Below are 18,202 nucleotides of genomic sequence, written 5' to 3' on the forward strand. Positions count from 1 at the left end.
TTGCTCTCCCGAGTTCCTGGCGGCTTCACCGTGTTTTCCACGTTTCTCTGCTCAAGCCCTGTCCCGCTCCCACACGGCTTCGCTCTCCTGGGGCCTCGGTGTCTCTATCCACTCCAGATGTGTTTGAGGTCTCTGCCATTCTGGGTTCCCGTATCTCTAGGGGGTGTCTCCAGTACCTTGTAGATTGGTCCGGGTATGGCCCCGAGGAGCGTTCCTGGGTCCCGGCTACTGATGTCCAGTCTCCCCGTTTGGTGGCGCCGTTCCATAGGGACCATCCCTTGTGCCCACGGGGTCGTGGGCCTTTGGGGGGGGCTCTGTCACGCATTCCACTCCCTCTGGGGATCCCATCCCTCATCCCCGTGCCCCAAACACCCCTCGCCCTCTTGCCCGGTTCCGGGACTCACAGGTTCTCTCTTCACCCCAGTTGCCATGGCGCCGACTGCCACAAAGCTCGGGTCGGCATGCTCTTTGCCCGCGGAGACGTCTGCCCCCTTGGCGTCTTCCGTGGCGGCTGCTAGACCGACTTCTTCCGCGTCACATGACCGCCGCCTTTCGCTCACGTGATGCGCTCACGGGTCATGTGACCGGGAGGAAATAACAGCGCCAGTATTTAAACGGCTCTGTTGCGGTGCTTCGGTGCTTCACAGCAGTTTCTTCGGATTCCTGTACGGCGCTACATACCTTCTGTTTTCACCCCTTCTTTGGATCTTGACCTCGGATTTGTTTCACGGACTGGCAACGGATAACCCTTGGCTTTGGTACTTTCTTTTGGATCATTGTTACGACCACGGACTGTTTCACGGACTCCTACTACGTTCCGCCCTCCTTGTGTGGATTCTGGCATCAGGTGGGCCTGGCACTTGAAACCTTGCTGGGATACTTACATACTGAAAGAACTGCCTTGCTGGGTCTCGGAACCATCCCCATAGGTACAACCGCCACTCCACAGACACCTTTTGGTAAAACCGTTCCACTTACTTGTTGATTGGTTGTTGATTCTGTTTTGGCTTGACACTTAACCGGTGTTTCCTTTACAGTGGTTCGGGGTTCCACGAGTACCGCAGTTCCGGAAAGAACATCTCCCACCCGTGGCCTCAAAGGCGGCACAGAGAGTGACTTTGATTCTCTCTGTGCGGCACTTGTGGACAGAGGACTCTTCGGCTACACGACAGTCAAGACACAACAGGACCTCTTTACTTGTCTAGGTGGGGATGTTCAGAAACTATAAAAATAATGCTGTCAACCATTGTTCTTTATTATTTGCAAATGCTCTTAGTTCCCCGACCCTGCCTCCTTTTTAGATCCATCCCCTCAATTCTGTTTGGTTTCTCGTGGGGTACAAGGAAAAATAAAAGAATTGACACTAGCAAACTAAAGCCTCCCTATGAAAGTAGAGGGGTCAGTTCCCTGACTTTAAGTGATATCATAGTGTTTTTCTATTTAAACAGGCTCATTTTTTGATTACCGCTAATACAGATATAGATATCCCTAGCTGACTTATTCACGAATAAGAAATGATTTCCACAATCAGCATGTGGGATCTAATATACAGTTTTGGGCACATTTCCTCTACATTTTCCTGTACTATTAGGTCCTCCTCTAATGCTCTGAATTTCTTCCTCTTCACCTTTGAAAGGTCTCCTTCCAATGGGTTCTCCCCTTATCTAAGGCATAATAAATCAATTACTATTAACGGGAGAATGCTGTATTGGAAGCTCTGGCTAAACAAAGGAATCAGGTATATTCTTTGAATTCTTCATAGTCCCAATATGAGATATTTTCATGATTTTAGAGAGAATTTCTCTTTACCTATGACAGATTTCAACTTCTACAATAACTGTAACGCTCACCTGATTCCCGCAGAGGCGCTGGTCTTGACTGGGTGAATGCCATATCTTCAAAGGTGATGTGTAACACACGGTTGGCTCTTTGGGCTGGACCTCTGTGCACTGTATGTCTGACTCGAAGAGTAAGATGTCTGCAGATAGAAAATATGGGATTAATGAACTGGGGTTATTGGGTGCCTCTCTCCTCTTCCCTTTCTCTTCTCCTGTAGAACCCCAAAGGTTAACGCCCTCACCTTAGGTAAGTGAACGCCGAGCTCTCCATCTGCCTCGGGGCAGGGTGCCGTAACCAGTTTCTTCACTGGATAAGGGTGCAGGCCTCTTGACCTCAGAGGACTGCTGTCCGTCGTTAACTGCACGAACGGTAAGTTCTGGGCACTTCAAATGTCTTAAAAGTCTTTTGTAATGATATCTCTTGTTTTGCAGGGTTCCGGCGATGGCGGATGGCGGGCTGATGAGAGTTGAGGATCGAACCCGCGTGAGGAATAGAAGCGCCTGGAAGCACGTAAGTAAGCGCTTGTAGCCTGCTTCACGATGCGCACTAACTGTCCCTTTTATCTTGCAGGTACAAGTTCGGAGCTTTAGAGAAGCTGAAGGGTGCTGGAATACCCACTGGATTCGGCGTGGGAAGGAGTAATGGCACGTGAGTAATAAAGTTGCCCAATGTCTTTAAACGCACCTTCTTTTGTCTTTCAGATGCGGGATGCAGCGCCGAAGGCCTCCGGAGCGTGCGAAGAGCTGGTAAGCTTTTGTCTTTCAGATGCCGGAATGCAGTGCGAAGACCTCTGGAGCATGCGAAGAGTAGGTAAGCCTTTGTCTTTCAGATGCCAGAATGCGCGCGAGGCGTTGGTGACAGCCGATGGACCAGGTAAGAGATGCGCTGCCACTGAAGACCGTAGTGCTAACCTGTTCTTTCTTTGTCTTTACAGGTGCTGCTGAAGACTGGATTCCAGGATGGTAAGCCTTTGTTCCCTTAGGCCCAGGATCAGAAGCAGAAGACACGATGATCGTTCTGCTGCAGAGAATGCAGAATAACACAAAGCAAGATTCATCCATCGGGTGTGGTTTAAATAGCCTCCTGTAGTGCTTAGGTGTCTCCTTCCACAGCCACGCCTAGGTAAGAAAAGAGTTCCTGCTTTCCAGAAGAGTTCCAGTGTTCTGAACCTAGGGAGTGGCTCCTGCCCCACCCAACAGGAAAAGTAGTCCCAAACAGAAGAGGATCAGGGGTTCAACTGGCAGGTAAATAAGCAGCATGGTCTGCTGCAGGTAAGTCCACCCAAGCATTATGAGCCCGGTGCTTCCAGCGCTGGGACTGGGCATCTTTATGAGCCTGGTGCCACTGGCGCCAGGACAGGGTCCAAAAGGTCCCAATTGGGACTGGCTGGCACTCGGAACCGGGGTTATGGGTCTGCTTCCAAGGGAGTCGGGCAAGTCCTGATCTTTTGGAAGCAGAGATCATGACAGCACCCCCCCTCAAGGCCCCTCCCAAACCGGGCTTCTCCGGGGGTTTGGGCTTGTTAGGAAATGTTCGATGAAATCTTTTGATTAGACGAGGCGCGTGGACATATTCTGCAGGTTCCCAGGATCTTTCTTGGGGACCGTAGCCTTTCCAGTCAATCAGGTAAAATAGTTTAGATTTGGAGATCTTGGAATCCAGGATGCTTTTGACTTCAAACTCGAGTTCTCCATCAACTAGAATAGGTTTTGGAGATATAGTTAGTCGGGTTTGAGGTTGCACGGGTTTTAATAGAGAGACGTGGAAGACCGGATGTATCTTCATGTGAGGGGGCAAGTCCAACTTGACCGCTACTGGATTTACTATGGTAGTGATGGAATAGGGACCAAGGTATCTTGGGTTGAATGTGCGTGGTCCTTTTAGAGGTAGATATTTGGTGGATAACCAGGCTTGAACTCCTACTTGATATTGGGGGGCTTCCTTCCGATGTTGGTCTGCTCCTTTCTTGTATTGTTCTTTAGCCCTTTGAAGGTGAGAAACGGCTTCCTTAAAGGCTTGGGTGATTGTAGAATGCAGGTGGTCTACTGCTGGTGTTCCAAGATCTTGGAGTGGATCCAACTCCGAGGTTCGAGGGTGACTACCGTATAAAAGAAAAAACGGGGTTTTCCCAGTTCCCGAGTGGACAGAGTTATTGTAGGCATATTCGGCTATCCAAAGGATATCTTTCCAAGTTTTTTCAGTTTGTTGTAGCATGCAGCGCAAATACTGTTCCAGAGTTTGATTGGTCCTCTCGGTTTGTCCGTCGGTTTGAGGGTGGTGGCTGGTCGAAAGTCTCACATCAATTTGAGCCGACCGACAGCAACTTCGCCAAAAATGAGAAATAAATTGACTACCTCGATCCGAAATTAGAACTGAAGGAAAACCGTGCAGTCGGACGATGTTTTTGAGAAATTCTCGGGCCAGAGTTGCTGCTGTTGGTAAGCCTTTGAGTGGAATGAAATGCGCCATCTTGGAGAATAGGTCCACGATTACTAGGATCATATTGTATCCGGAGCATGGAGGTAGATCGGTGATGAAGTCCATAGAAAGCGTATGCCAAGAGCGAGGCGGGATGTCAATAGGGCGTAAGAGGCCGGCTGGTTTTTCCTTTTGACTCTTGTTTTGGGCGCATACTCCACAGGACATTATAAAGTCTCTGATATCTTTTTTCCAAGACGGCCACCAGAAGTAGCGCTTGATCTTTTCCGAGGTCTTGGTCATACCGGGATGTCCTTCCATTAAAGAATCGTGATAACAAGAGATTACCTTTTTCTGTAAATCTGTGCTGGGCAGATATAACCGTTCTTGGAAATATAATAGGTTCTCCTTCACCGTAAAGTCCTTTCCCTGCAGATGCCAATTCTGTATGTCTGCTGGAGTTACCAGTAGCCTGGCTTTATCCTTAACTTCCTCTATGGATTGTGTGGCGATTACACCTAGAATTCTTTGTTCGGGAATGATAGGTACAGGTTTAGGATTGATCAAATGTTCTTCCACTCCCATCCGAGAAAGGGCATCAGCTTTACCGTTTTTTGTACCAGGTCGATAGGTAATTATGAAGTCAAACTCGGCAAAGAATAGTGCCCAACGGAGTTGCCTAGAGGATTGAACTTTTGCGGTTTTCAAATATTGCAGGTTTCGGTGATCTGTAATCACAGTAACGGTGTGTCGGGCCCCCAGAAGATAATGCCGCCAAGCCTTAAAGGCGGACTTGATAGCTAGAAGTTCCTTATCAGTAATAGTGTAATTGATTTCAGGAGGCGAGAATTTGCGGGACCAAAATGCCACGGGATGCAACTGATTGGTTACTGGGTCCTTTTGTGATAGAACTGCCCCCATGGCAAGGCTCCAAGCATCAGTTTCAACGATGTAAGGGAGTTCTGGGCGAGGATGTTTTAAGATCGGTGCAGAGATAAATCTAGTCTTCAAATTCTGGAAAGCTTGTTCCGCCTCGGTAGACCATTCAAAACGTTTGTTTTTCTTTAACAAGGCGGTGATGGGCTGGACTATTCGAGAGAATTCGGGGATAAACCTGCGGTAAAAGTTAGCGAAGCCTAACATGCTTTGAACACCTTTTACGGAGGATGGCGATGGCCATTTGAGAATTGCATCGACCTTCTTTGAATCCATACGCACTCCGCTAGGTGATAATATGAATCCCAAGAATTCAACTTCAGTCACGTTGAAAACACATTTTTCCAACTTAGCGAAAAGTTTGTGTTGACGCAATCTCTCGAGGACCATTTTCACGTGTTTCCGATGTTCAGTTTCCGATGAAGAATAAACGAGGGTGTCGTCAATGTAAACAACAACACACACATCTATGAGCTCTCTGAGGACATTGTTCATAAAATATTGAAAGGCGGCCGGGGCATTGCAAAGTCCGAAGGGCATGACCTGATATTCAAATAGCCCATACTTGGTGCGGAAGGCCGTCTTCCATTCATCGCCCTCTTTTACTCGTACCAAGTGGTAGGCTCCTCTAAGATCCAGCTTTGTATATATGCATGCTTTTCTGACTTGGTCCAGGAGTTCAGGGATCAAAGGTAACGGATATCTATTCTTAACGGTGATCTGGTTCAGGGCGCGATAATCTATACAAGTTCTAAGGTCCCCTTCTTTTTTTGGAACGAAGAACAAAGCTGAGGAAGCAGGGGACTTGGAAGGACGAATAAACCCATTCGCTAGGTATTGATCCAGGTATTGTCGGAGGTGAAGATTCTCAGGCTCGGTGAGGGCATAAATTCTACTACAAGGAGGAGTAGATCCAGGTATCAGGTCTATCTGGCAGTCATAAGACCTATGAGGAGGTAGAGAGTTAGCCTGATCCTTCCGGAAAACATCTTGGAATTCTAGGTATTCAGGAGGTAACTGGGGAGCCTCCGAGGAAATTGCTGCCAGTGCAACACCAGGTCGAGGGTGACAAGTAGAGACACATTCTGGAAACTGAACCGTTCTTGCTCGTCAATCGATCTGAGGATTGTGCTTCTCTAACCAAGGAATTCCTAGAATAATCTGGAACTGAGGGGCCTTGATCACATCGAACACGATCTTCTCATGGTGTCCATCTTAACTTACTAGCGTCACTTCTTGGGTGGTATGCGTTACTGGTCCGGAGGCTATCTCCGTACCATCCACCGTAGTAATGACGTCCTTTACAGCCTTTGGACAAAGAGTCAGATTCATCCTCAAAACCATTTCATGATCCACATAATTGCCGATGGCACCGCTGTCGACGTAAGCTTCAATCGCATGTAATCGATCCGGATGTTCAGGGCTAATGAGGACCATAGGTATCACGAAATGCGAGGTCACGGAACTGGTTTTAACGCTCGGCAAGAGGACCTCTATTCTTGTCGGGCGAGGTCGTTTCCCTGCTCAGAGTTTGTGACCCTGGTAACTGCAGCTCCTACTGCCTTCTTGGCTGGTTTCACCGGACAGTCTCGAAGAAAGTGCCCCGAGTTTCCGCAATAGAGGCATAATTGCAGCTGTTTTCTCCTTTCCCGCTCCTTTTGTGCTAGTGGTCCTTTCAGGCCCCCTATTTGCATGGGTTCCCCGGAGTCTACTCCTTTGGTAGGAGTTGGTGGTTTGGAAAATACTCGAGCATCAAACTTGGAACGATCGGCCTTCCTGTTCTGCAGTCTGTGGTCAATTTGAACGACTAAGTCAATATAGTCCGAACAGTCTTGCGGGGGATTCACTACTTGGGCTAACACATCTTTGAGCTCTCCACGTAGACCTCTATAAAACAGCGTAATCCTTTTGTTCTCAGGCCATCGAGTTTCCACTATCAGTCTGTTGAAAGACGCAATATAAGCCAAAAGGTCTTGATTACCTTGTCGCAATGAAAGGAGCTCATTGTCCAAGGCCTGCCCCTGTGAATGTCTTGCAAACAGTTTTTCCATACTGAGCTGAAAAGCTTGAAAATCATGGAGAACCGGATCATCTTGATTAACTAGAGGGATCGACCAGTCTGCCGCATTGCCACTAAGGTACGAAAGCACGAAAGCTACCTTAGCTTGATCACTTGGAAAGGCTGCTGGCCGGCATAAGAAGTGCAACCGGCACTGATTAATAAATACTGCAAACCTCTTTGGGTCACCAGAAAATCGTTCGGGCGGAGCCAGAGGTACATTCCCAGGTAGGTTGATCTGCACTGGGTTCGTAGAGGATGTTGAAGGAAGATTTGCCCCTGATGCGGGTAACAGAGTTTGTCCGGCTTGTGACTGTAGCAATTGTCTAGCGAGATCGTCTGTTCGCTCCTTGGAAATAATCAGTTCCCTTCTTAGAGCATTTGTTTCCTGACGGGCTGCATGCACTTCTGCTCTTAGTTCCCCAAGTAACTGGGCTAGCTGGTCGGTATCCGAGGTTTCCATAGCGCCTGGGTGGGAGTTTTGCGGTAGGCTTTGTGTTCTGTAACGCTCACCTGATTCCCGCAGAGGCGCCGGTCTTGACTGGGTGAATGCCGTATCTTCAAAGGTGATGTGTAACACACGGTTGGCTCTTTGGGCTGGACCTCTGTGCACTGTATGTCTGACTCGAAGAGTAAGATGTCTGCAGATAGAAAATATGGGATTAATGAACTGGGGTTATTGGGTGCCTCTCTCCTCTTCCCTTTCTCTTCTCCTGTAGAACCCCAAAGGTTAACGCCCTCACCTTAGGTAAGTGAACGCCGAGCTCTCCATCTGCCTCAGGGCAGGGTGCCGTAACCAGTTTCTTCACTGGATAAGGGTGCAGGCCTCTTGACCTCAGAGGACTGCTGTCCGTCGTTAACTGCACGAACGGTAAGTTCTGGGCACTTCAAATGTCTTAAAAGTCTTTTGTAATGATATCTCTTGTTTTGCAGGGTTCCGGCGATGGCGGATGGCGGGCTGATGAGAGTTGAGGATCGAACCCGCGTGAGGAATAGAAGCGCCTGGAAGCACGTAAGTAAGCGCTTGTAGCCTGCTTCACGATGCGCACTAACTGTCCCTTTTATCTTGCAGGTACAAGTTCGGAGCTTTAGAGAAGCTGAAGGGTGCTGGAATACCCACTGGATTCGGCGTGGGAAGGAGTAATGGCACGTGAGTAATAAAGTTGCCCAATGTCTTTAAACGCACCTTCTTTTGTCTTTCAAATGCGGGATGCAGCGCCGAAGGCCTCCAGAGCGTGCGAAGAGCTGGTAAGCTTTTGTCTTTCAGATGCCGGAATGCAGTGCGAAGACCTCCGGAGCATGCGAAGAGTAGGTAAGCCTTTGTCTTTCAGATGCCAGAATGCAGCGCGAGGCGTTGGTGACAGCCGATGGACCAGGTAAGAGATGCGCTGCCACTGAAGACCGTAGTGCTAACCTGTTCTTTCTTTGTCTTTACAGGTGCTGCTGAAGACTGGATTCCAGAATGGTAAGCCTTTGTTCCCTTAGGCCCAGGATCAGAAGCAGAAGACACGATAAGCGTTCTGCTGCAGAGAATGCAGAATAACACAAAGCAAGATTCATCCATCGGGTGTGGTTTAAATAGCCTCCTGTAGTGCTTAGGTGTCTCCTTCCACAGCCACGCCTAGGTAAGAAAAGAGTTCCTGCTTTCCAGAAGAGTTCCAGTGTTCTGAACCTAGGGAGTGGCTCCTGCCCCACCCAACAGGAAAAGTAGTCCCAAACAGAAGAGGATCAGGGGTTCAACTGGCAGGTAAATAAGCAGCATGGTCTGCTGCAGGTAAGTCCACCCAAGCATTATGAGCCCGGTGCTTCCAGCGCTGGGACTGGGCATCTTTATGAGCCTGGTGCCACTGGCGCCAGGACAGGGTCCAAAAGGTCCCAATTGGGACTGGCTGGCACTCGGAACCGGGGTTATGGGTCTGCTTCCAAGGGAGTCGGGCAAGTCCTGATCTTTTGGAAGCAGAGATCATGACAATAACTTAATGCATGCCTAGATACATTTGTCTATTATACTAATGATGAACTAATACCTGATCCCACAAGATTGCAAAGTTGGTCATAGCCTCTGAAGTTAAAGCTGCTAAATGTTACAATTTGTTATTGCATATTAGATCACCGGATATGAAATGAGCTTCTGAATCCCAATGGGAGGTCGACTGCGTTGAGGTGTTTGATGAAAGGATTTGGATGCTGTTATTGTCTACAGTGAAGCTCACAATCATCTTGGCTGGCATCACACAAAGCCTCTTTTTCTTTTTACAAAGAACATATATAATCCTGATGAAATTACATAAGACCCAACCTGGATTTGGTGGGAACAATCAAGGTTCTTTTAAACATATGTTTTATGAATAATCATATATTAATGGGTGCTGGCTGGATGTTTTCAAAATCAATTTTCCCCTCTCCTTCTCAAATATTCTACTGGGCTGTTTTGCATTCAATAGAGATTATGTTGATATTGCATATATTCTCTATGATCTTTTTATTGCCATTGCCATCAAATTAATTACCACAAATTGGATTAATACAGTGCTAAAGCAAAATGCAGTTCCCACTTTACATGCTCAAGCATTCTATTTGGACGTTACCTCCTCGGTATACCTACTCCTGGAACTTAGCAGAGAACTAGTTTTAGAGGGGCTATCTCTAATTACAACTAGGGAATTATTACACTAACTTTTGAATGATTCCTTAATGCACAGAGGCAGGAAGGACCTTCAAGAGTTTCCAGGCAAAACGCTCCCAGATAGGCCCCTTCTGATCTCTTACTCCCTTCTCTAAGAAAGCAGGTTTGCCACAGATCATATCTGTCTCTGTTTTCTCCATGGATAAGGCCCACCATCTCCAGATAATATAAAAGTTCAGCACTCCTCCATTTGGAACAGGTGTGCTATTTTCTGGAACCATCAATAATCCTACTCTCCTCCTTCCCTGTGTGTTACTACTATTATAATTGAAATTATTCATCATGATATCACACTTTTTAATTGGCCAAATATTTCCATTTGCTTACTTTGCAGATCAACATTCCCAGAGAAAACACCTTTTAGTTGTCATAGGCTGATCATATTTCTAAACATGTGACATGCTTTGGATATTTTGAATTCAAAATCATATTTTATTCCATAGCTCAGCGGTCATCACACCAAGATGACACGTCATTGAAATATTAATTTCTGGGTTCCCGTGGACCTATTGAACACAGGGATTTGTAGTATAAATGTTTTTGCATATTTTTCTTGGAATGATTAATATTTACAATTGCATCACTTATTGGTCAAGTAGAATGTCAAATAGGGTCTTACTTTGAAGGGAGACTCACACAGCTATAACACACCTTTTCCTTTGTCTCTATGTAATTTCCTTATGGATTTATGTCAAACGTGTTTTGGATCTGAAATGTCATTTTGAAATACAAGGTGTGCATCTGTGTTTTCAAATTGGAGATGTGAAAACATGCTTAGGCTTGCCTGTAGCTCATGACTGACCTGTATAATCTGACTGGACAATTTAATTTGGGAGGCCTATTTCAAAGTTCTGATCTTAAGTGCAATAATCTATGAAGTGTATTCTGGATTTAAAAGGCCAGGTTTCCATACAAACAGTTTAGATTGTATAAGCACAGACTACTTAATTTGAAGCCTGTTTGGAATGTTAAATGTTTTTTTTTCTCCATTTGACTAATTCCCTTGAGATGGGTTAATGTGAGTGAGAAACATCTCATTGATCAGAGGCGTTGAACAGATGGTAATTTACATAAGTTTAGTGAGTTTACCCTCATTTAAATGTATATGCATGATTAGACAGAAGAAAATTAGCTTATCATAAGATTCCCTGGAAAATCAGCAACGGCAAAGCTACATCAGATTACCATATTTGGCCATGCAGATTTAAACAAAAATGTATTTAACATTGTAAAGTCTCACGTATACTATAATTCCTATTGTATTATCAGTAGGCTTCTATTTGTGTTTACTATTGTAGCATTTTTCTGGCATATATTAGTAATGTGAATATCTGTCCAATTTCGCTTTCTGTTGGGGAAAAAATTGCCTTTCTATAAGTGAAATTGCAGATGAATGCATTATGTTCTGTTTATAAGATTAATATGCTTCTAGTAATGTAGAAATAGGCACAGCAACACTTGGTTTACTTGAATTCTGCTATCCTTTCTTTGTATTGAGTAATGTTATTAGTGATTAGGTGCAAGCCTGCTTGGATTTTTGCAGCCTCCATTTCACTTCATTTGTTAAGTTATGTACAGCACCTTATCTCAATGACGCAAGTTTCCATTTCTCAGATGAACATAGAAAGTTGTATTTTACAAATGAGGCTTTTCAGCATTTCCTGCTATCAGTTTAAAGTTGTTCACAGGCCAATCCTTGGGTCTTTGTTACATTTTTTCCTAGTCAGTTTTTTTTTAGGAAGTTTCAGTTCATGGTGAACACCACGTCATCTGTTGGGTACTATACCTCAGGTGAGCCAGTAACTGGCTGCATTCCAATGGTGCAACGTTTTCATGGTAACTGAAGAAAAGCGTAACATGAGAATGAAGCAAGGCATTATTCTGACAACTCTAGATTCAGGCAGTCTTCATTTTTCTTTTAATTTTCAACTACATATCCCCACATGTAGGACCAATATCTCGAAGGGAAGAACTTGAGTGCATGGCTTGTTGTTTTTATAGAAACTGAAACTATGTTTTATTTCAGCAGTGATTTAAATTTGCACTCCAAAATAAAGTTATGTCCTACCTATTCTTTCAAAGGGCCTCAACTGACACCCTCTATTGTCGACACTGGGCTTTTCTTTAAGACTTCATGTCTTTTATGGGGTGAAGAAGCAGGGATTCTCACATCCTCTTTTCTTCCTTGATGGTCTGAGGGATTTAGCACCCTTCCATATTATTTCCTGGTCCTTGAGGCTTGAAATAATTTTAAGTTATTTCACTAAGAGAGATTGGTAGAAAGGCTGATTTAGTATAATATCAGGATAGGATCTAATTTAAAATATTCCCTTACACATCCTGTGCTATTCTTTACTCTAAACCAAATGCTAACAAACATGACTAAAACTAATAATGCATGTATTGAACATTACAGAAACATCAATCCTTGCTCTGAGCATTTCTTAATGCATATTCCTTTTCATATGGAGGTCAACTCTTCAGAGGCAGGAACTATTTTCTCAATTCGATTAAAGACAGTTTGGGGATGACAGGTCTTAAGCTAGTATTAAAGTGGTTCTCACCGACCAAGCATTCCTCGATCAGTTCCCCTTTTAGTATCTTGATTACGTAGGCAACAGGAGGGATATTATCTGTGATATCAAAGGAACCTTGCCAAGATTGGAGGAATGTGTGCTCTTCATTGGTCGCTTTAAACACTATAAAGGTAAACTCAATCACCAACCTAATATTCCTATTTGGAGGCATTCCTATTATAGTAAATCTTAATGCCTATTGCACATTTCTCCAAGTTATTTATTCTGTATGCAAAAGAAAATTGGAGATGCTTGCAAAAAACATTCTATACATTTGTGAGTGGTAGAGGCATTAATCAACATCTGTTCCTGTGTTCTGTACAACATATATTGAGACAAGACCAGTTACTACTAGTCATATGTTCAAAAGGAGACATCTTAGTAGCATAAGTAGAGATATATCTCACAGCCATCAGGATGTGTGCTAATCACAAGCACCAACTGGTTTCAGAATCCACCACAAACTTCTTTAAAATTCTCACACTAAATGTATTATATGATCATGTCCCCTCCACCGCTGGAAGCCAGGTGGTAAGCGATATTTGTTTCTCTTTATGGCTCAAATGCCCCACATCTTATTCCTTTCTATCGCTGACAAACAACACCAAAAATCATGGCATCTAGAACTGGCTTTCTTCTATGAACTTCGTGGGCTTCACACCTTCGCTGACCACCTGCTCCAAATCCCTTGGGTTCTACATCAATGAACACCTCTCCATAAAGGATCACATAGCAAAGATAGCACAAATAGCTTGGTGCCAACTTTCCCTCCTGCTTACAATCAAGCGCTTCATCCCGTCAAAGAAAATTCAGATCTGTGGCCAAGCATTGATCCTCTCCCACCTGGATGGTGGCAATGCCCTTCTGGATGACTGTAATGGAGAAGCATTGGGTTACATATGTGAACAACTGGGCGACTATGTTTTGATAGGTCCAAAATAAACATAAAGAAGATAGGTCCCACAGCTAAGCCAATGATGCAGAAGACTATTAAGTTACTACTACCTAATGCACTAAGACAGGCATTATGTCCTTATCCTCCAATTTAGCCACAGGGGTAAGAAACATTACAAGCTAAAATCAGTACGGAATTGCTAACGCAAATGCTGTACCTATACATATGCATCCACTAGACATAAAGCACATATGCACTCAACATGAAGAAAACACAGTAGGTCAAATATGGACTTATATATGAAGAATATTAACTGCATTCATTTATATATGAAGAACTAACATATTACTCATTGGACATAAAGAAACATTTATGATTACGCAGCCATTTTCTTTAAAATGGACACCACAGAATGGCTCAGCATTAGCAAGGGCTTCAGATCCTCAGAAAACTCAAAAAGGCTGAATTTACAAAAACACATGTAAATTAGAAGGGGTTGCTTGGCACAAAAGATAGTGTAATGCTGAACCTCAAGGTTATAATATAATATGATATGACATGTCATTTATAACGGGCCTGCACACAAGTGTTTCTAGGTATGACAAGTCAAGGAAGGGGCAACAGAAGGAGGATAAAACAAAGATCTTACTATGCCTTGTGTAATTCATTTCGTGCAAGTGCAGGGAAGAGCGATGGAAGAAGTGCTAAGGGGGAGGGAGAAGTGCAGGTAACTCAATAAGTGCTGCCAGATGTTGGTATAAGTGCAGTGCAAAGTGACTCTAGGGTTGCAGATACAGACCCTTAAGTGCTGGGGAGCCCAGAGGCAGTGCGAGTGCAACTGGACATGCAGGAGCCTGGGCTCGAGTTCAGTAGGTGGCCAGGTGATCAATGCCCGGAGCAGTCAGGGACATCAGCAGAGGAGAGGAAGAGAGAACTTGGTAGCAAAAAGGAAGGTTTTGAGTTTCTTCCAGGACCGGAGGTGGTTCTGCTCAAGTTTGAGAGAGGCAGGGAGGCTGATCCAGAGGGAGGCTCCAGCTGAGGAAAGAGATCTGCCCCCCCACTCTCTGCCCCCCACTCTCTGCTTGAAGAAACATCGGATCCCCAGAGAGTTGGAGGTGGATGAGTGGAGAGCTCGAGAAGGAAGATGTTTAGGAAGAGAAAGTTGGAGGTAACACCGTCCCAGGCCACAGAAAGCCTTGTGGATGATGCAAAAGGTGTTGAACTTGATTCCTGCAGCTTGAGGCCAAGGACAAGTCACACAGTACTGTTCTGGATAAATTGTACAGGTCGACAGAGTAGAGGCAGGCAGTTTTAGAAAGAGGCTGTTGCAACAATCCAGCCTTGAGTGGACCAGGGCTCTGGGGTCTGTCAGCCTCTGGAGGAAAGTGAGAAAAGGCAAAATACCTATGAGGAGGTGCAGCTCAAAGTGTGACTTCTAAGAGATGTCATAGATATGAGGAGAGAGGGTGGAGTTGATCTGACACCAAGGTTCTTAGCCTCACTGGAAGGTGCAGGAAGAGGGCCCAGGGTGGGCGGCCAGAGAGAGAGGGGAAAGGAGGGGGCAGGTGTCCTGATGAGAAGGATCTCATTCTTACTGGCATTAAGGCAGAGATCATTGGTGGTACACCATTCCTGAATTTGCAACCAGACAGTCTGGTATGAGAGAAGGAGCACATGTGTCTGAGGGCAGACTAACAGAGAGCTGGGTGTCCTCCACATAGCACTGAAAGTTAGAGCAGAATGTAGTAATGCAGTGGGCAAGAGGTGCCAGGTAGTGGTTGAAGAAAGGTTAGACCCCTGGGCAACACCACAAGTAGAGAGAGAGATAGAATAGAGGAAAGACCCAAGTTGGACCTGGGAGGGTCGGTCAGTGTGAAAAGAGGTAAACCAGGCAAGAGTCTGACCAGTGATACCCAGGTTGTCACATAGGTGTTTGGGCAGGATGGCATGTTTGACCATGTCAAAAGCAGAGGATAGATTAAGGAGAATGAGGACAGAAGGAACATTAGAATAAGTGTTAGAGAGCAAGTTTTCACGGGTGTTCAGGATATAATTTTTCATGCTTCTGGCAGCTCTGAAGCCAGACTTGTGTTTGTGGAGCCAACCAACAGATTTGGTATGCAGATTAAGCTGGGAGATGGCCAGCTTTTCCAGGGGTTTGCCCAGGAAAGGAGTGATTGAGATCGGGCGATAATTAGCCAGAGAGGAAGGATCGGCAGAGAGTTTCTTAAGAAGTGGGTGCTCAAGGGAGCTCTTAAAGGGGAGGGGAAAGGTACCAGGGGCAAAAGAGTGATTGCAGAAGTCGGACAAGGATGGAGCAAGGGTATATGTGTGGTACCTGATGGTTCTGGATGAGCAGGGGAGAACCTGCTTTGACAAGACTTTCATAGATCTGACTTTTCTAGAAACATCATCAGGGGTGAACAGGGGAAAGGAGGAAAAACGGTCAAAGATGGGCCAGGGGTGCTACAGAAGGTTGAAATGTGAGGAAACAATGTTTCCATGGGAGAAGAGATTTTGCCCAGAACACCAGGTGCACAGACTATGGCAGTAAAATGTAATGCAAAATAAGAATAAAATAGCAGAAAACACAACTCTCAGCAGTGCCTTGCAGAGGTTTATTATAACTAGACTTGGCACAAAGTAAGGGAAAGGATAGGGATGGACAAATGGAACCAATCAGAGAGCAACAGGATGATGGTCTAGTCTATTCGGGTTTGGGTGCCCGGCCATGCTCTTGTTATTCAAGCAAAACAGAATCTAGTTAAAACGTGTATTTTGCAGCACAGGGTGATGTAATTAAAAGGGAGGATGATTTCAGGGTGTTATGTCAGAAATGGGCGGTGTGGGTTTTGATTTCAGGAAATGTGTGTGTCCAGTAAGAGGAGGGAAATGTATTATATCCATAAGGGCCTGAGAAAGCTTTACCAATCAGTTATTTTGACCTGCCCCCAAACTGTAACTAATGGGGATTATGTTAATAAATGTGTTATTGTTTACAAATGGAAGCCTGCCATGGGAGTATTTGCAAACTTTTTCAGCCAGTTCAAACTCGTAGGGCTGTTTGAAAGACATTTTCAAGCTGTATGGGTTTTGATAAATGTTGTCTCCTGCATGGTGTCTTCTATTTCATGGAGTATTTAATCAAATTATATCTGCAAATAAATCCTCCTTTACAACTCCTTCTGGTGACCATTATGGACATCCTGATATGTGTATGTCTTATGAGTTATCAAAGGACTCTGCAAATTTGACCACATTACCGTGTCCCTCATCGAACTGCACTGGTTCCCACTGCATGTATGTATCACCTTTAAATCCTGCTGCATCTTCTACAAGACTGTCACCCTAAAGTCTCCAAGCTTGCTGGCAAGCTCTGCATCCCTGGAGTTCTACGATCAGCCAGATGTAAGTACATGTGCAGACTTGAACTTCACCAGTGCAGAAAGGAACAAACCAGAATCTGGAACCTCTTCCTTGCCTACATGAGACTTGCTCCTTTACTTCCTTATATCAGGAAGGAACCCAAGACCCTCTTCTCCAAGAAATTACTCCTCCCTAAAAACCAGGTCAACACACATGCCCCACCAGACCTGAAACTGTGTGATCTGTGCCCACCTGTTTTTTTTTTATCTGAGTCGCTTATTGATCCATTGCTGAATAATTGTCCGCCCACCATCCCCAACCCCGGTTATCAGCTTCCCCTTACTTGTGTGTCTGCTTCACTCACTGTGTTCTTCCCCCATATGACTTTTAAAGTGTGACGTTGCTTTCAGAAGCTAGTCTTGTGCTTAATGAATACCCTAATAATAAAAATAATAATAATGACCGTGCTGGTGAAATGACCACCCTGGTGAGACTCAACACGAGAATGGATGTGGTTTATCAATAATATAGTTGCTGTCTCTGCTTTGTAATTTAGAGCAGAGAGGCCCTTGATCCAATTAATAAAGATGCAAGTACTGCTAAACATATATTTGTTGCTGCATGCAGAATGAATCCCTGGACCAATAAAGCTGATTGAAAGTAAGACCATGGTAATGTCATTCCTCTCTTTTTTGAAGTAGCCCGGTGAGTGAGAAAACTCATTTGGAACTCAGCACACACCAGACACCCTTTTAAATATTTTTTTATGTCTTGACCCATATGTGGCCACTACGTGACCTCATGGAAGATCTCCATCTTTTGGAATCTCTGATCACCACCTGTTGCTGCATCATGGGCAAGATATAACAATATTCTGCAACATAATCTAGATACCACCTACTATTCATAACCAGAATGGGGTTTCATAACCAAAAATTCATTTAGAATTTTGAAAATGTTCTGAAACTTCATTAAGTCTCGAAGATCTTAGTTTCCCTGATAGTCTTGTTTAGGGAAGTTTTCTGGATCTACCAGTTGTTCATAACATTTTCTGTTAATGGAGTCTTATTTTTGGGTAGTAATTAGATCTGAATCTGGAACATCTCTACTCCATTGGAGAGTAGAAAGCTCACTCTCTGCTTGGGATCATAATTGAGTTATGGCTGTGCTTTGTCTTTCTCCAAGGAAACGTACCATATCTAGGCATTCTGGCGAATTGATCAGCAAAATAATTTCCTGTCTTATTGGGACCTGACCGTTTGAGCTTCCGTTTTCTTCCTTCCAAAATAGGGTCATGTTGTCATAGGTAACTAAATCATCTACTGTTTAAGTTAACTTCCCATTTTTCAGGCACTTATTTTTCTAACAAAGCATAACTCTGGCTTTCCAGTTAACTAAATGTTCAACAAACCCATTTCGAAGGTAGT

This window comes from Ambystoma mexicanum, chromosome 5q, assembly GCF_040938575.1.
Source record: "Ambystoma mexicanum isolate Mex_15411 chromosome 5q, UKY_AmexF1_1, whole genome shotgun sequence".
Classification (NCBI taxonomy): Eukaryota; Metazoa; Chordata; class Amphibia; order Caudata; family Ambystomatidae; genus Ambystoma; species Ambystoma mexicanum.